Below are 2,984 nucleotides of genomic sequence, written 5' to 3'. Positions count from 1 at the left end.
AATCAAATTTTTGTCCTTAAACAAGATATCCATCTGAATACTACTCTTCCACATCAAAGCCAGGCCACCACATTTCCCAACTGGCTCTACTGTGAACAAATGATCATACCCTAACGAACACTGTACATCCACCAAATTATCCTTACACTACATAGTTTCCATCAGAAATAAAATCTCAGGGAAGTGCTTTTTACGCAGCTCCTTGAGACGAGGAATTACGAGGTCTTGAGACCATCCCAAACCCTGGCAATTCCAGCTGATTATGCTCATTAAACGGTGGGCGATCCCTCATTTGGGATCACCTTAGCGAGTTTAAGCTTGTTAGGATTAGCAGTGCTTGTACTCTCCTCCTCTGCTTTACGTTTCTCCTTCGAACCTTTGGACACTGCCTCTGAAAGACCTATCTGAAGTTTATCAACTTCGGGCTTCATAGGTTTTGGTTTTCTAACCGTTTTGTAAGGACGGCTACGAGGTTTTGCTTTTTTTTCCGAACAGAGCCAAGTGGACCATCTTCAAAGAAACCAAGACCATATCCCATTGCTCTGTCCTGACCAGGTTGAGACAAAACCAGAAAATCTCCTATGCTTCCTCCCTCTTGGGCACTTTGATTATCCACAAGCCAATTTCTTTCCAAGGCCAAGGAGGGGGTTGAAGATAACATTTCTTGATCATTTATTTTCGAGACTTTGTACTAGAACTTGGAATCAAAGCTAACCGTCCCAAAAACCAAACCCTTGTCTTTAAAGACATCTTTATGGACAATGGGTGGAGATTACAGCCTGAGTATCGTCTTCTTGGCTATGGGATTTTTTTCAACCTCTCCCACTGATTTCTTGATTCCATCCACTTTCACTTGCCACTCTTCATTATTGTTCGCTCTTAGATATTATCTCATTCCTTCTAGAATATCGAAAGCATTTCTTTGACGCCCCGTGAGAGGATCCACACCCACATGATCCTCATGCAGAATGCCAAATAATGGATCTGATTCCTTTAGGAAGGGAAATTTTGGCAGCTTGGGAATGGGCATTCCTGCTCTCTTTGCAGACTCCTCATTCTCTTTTCTTTTTACCAAAATGGGACAGACATCAATTTCATGTGTCAAACTTTGACAATGGTAGCATCTTTTTTGAACCCGTTTATACTGAAACCTAACCACTGCAGATCCCCCTTGAGGCAAAGTGACTTCTTTTGACCTGCGAAGTGGTCGCGAAACATCAAGCATAACCTTTACTCTGACAAATTCTTGAACCTGAGGCTTCTCTGGGTCGAAAGCCACTTCTTTCACCTTGCCTATCAGTTCGCCTAAAGCTGTAATTTCCTTTGTTGTGTAGAAATTAACTGGAAGATTCCAGATCTGAACCCAAATGGGGATGATTTGCAGATAATTAGGAGGCGGATTTTCATACCATCTATCAACTGCTAGGGACCAGTCCTTGTAAGTGTGAGCTCCTTTTGCTAACGCTTCCAATAAATCGTATTCATTGTTGAAGATGAACTGAAATCTTTCACTAGATAAGGCTATACCTCTCATCCTTCCCGATTTTTGCCACTTCCTTGGCATATATCGGATAAGATTTTTCATCGGCTGACAAGCCGGATTCAGGGTTCTCCCTATCAGACTGATTGTATTTCTTTCAATGGATAGGAATTCCAACAGATCTGGCATAACAAAGGGAGTTTCTTCTTCTTCTTCCTCTAGTGACATAGCCATAAGGGCCTTATCCATCGCTGAAGACATGGTTGAGAACAGGAAGCTTCACAAAAACTTTGGAAATTACCCCGAGAAACCTCAATATGTACCCTAACAAAATCCCGAAGAGGGAACCCAAGGGCTGACGGCAAGAAATTGAAGATGGCACCACTCGGAAAGCTAAAGATGAAGAAACTGAAGCACAAACCCTAGAAATTTTGGAAGATTTAAACGAAAAGGCTTTAAAAAGCTGCTAAAAAGGGTAACACGTCTAAAAGAGAAAGAGTTTTTCCAGTCCACAGTTCTCTTCTTAACCTAATGAGAGACACTAGATCAGAAAGAATGTCTTAAGCCCAAAAGAGGGTGGTATGTTTTTTTGGTTTTAAGCCCAAAAGATCATAAAGGAGATAGAGAGAGAGAGCCATCTCATACCATGACTAGTTTCTTAATTCTTTTTGATTTTGTGGCTAGTTAGTGCATATTCCCTATAAATTTTTTGAATTGAGTACTTACAAATTAAATATAGTGCAATTCTCATAAATACCACTAATTAAGTTTTTTTTTTCAAAAATATCACACTTTTGTTTTTTTTTTTCAAAAATACCACTAAAAATACCATAAAATTAAACTAAAGATTTAATATTTAAATATAATTCCTAAATCATAAACAATTTAACTCTACCCCGTAAAAACTATATCCTAAAACTAAATTTGTCAACCCAAACCTAAAAAATAAATTTTAACATCCTTAAAAATTAATATTTTGTTCTTGTGGTATTTTTGAAAAAAATAAATAGTGATATGTTTGGAAAAAAAACTTTAAAAGTTATAGTTTTGGAAAAAAACTTAAATAGTGGTATTTTGAGAAATTCCTCTTAAATATATGGCAAAAAAACACAAGTGTTAGAGCTGTTTGTACAATACTTTGTTGTTATTTATTGATTGGTAGTAATTTTATTTTTGAAATTATATTGGAGAGATTTGATGTATATTATGATATTATCGATAAAATAGTTGGAGTTTCTAAGAAAAAATTATTGCTAAGAAAAAACTAATCAATTTTCATTTTGTAATTTTGAAATTGATTAGTCCATACTCTTGTACAAAATATTCTCGCTTACCTCCAATTACTCCATGCTTAATTGGTATGCATATCTATTTCGATTAATGACTAATCTTTTAAAAAATCAGTCATCCAATTATTTTCCGCCCAATCCGAATACTCTCTACCTAATCCGATTATTCTCTAACTAATCTTATTACTCTACGCCTAATCCAATTATTTTTAGAT

The 2,984-nt window shown here is 36.6% G+C and overlaps 1 pseudogene; it reads right to left on the bottom strand.

The window, feature by feature from the left end:
- Positions 1–269: 269 nt before the first annotated feature.
- Positions 270–1,741, bottom strand: LOC147944773 (uncharacterized; annotated as a pseudogene).
- Positions 1,742–2,984: the final 1,243 nt, after the last annotated feature.

Source organism: Camelina sativa, chromosome 5 (assembly GCF_030686135.1).
Source record: "Camelina sativa cultivar CO46 ecotype springtype chromosome 5, ASM3068613v1".
NCBI classification, from domain to species: Eukaryota; Viridiplantae; Streptophyta; class Magnoliopsida; order Brassicales; family Brassicaceae; genus Camelina; species Camelina sativa.
Note: the sequence above shows the minus strand (reverse complement) of the source record. Positions and strands in the feature narration are given on the sequence as shown.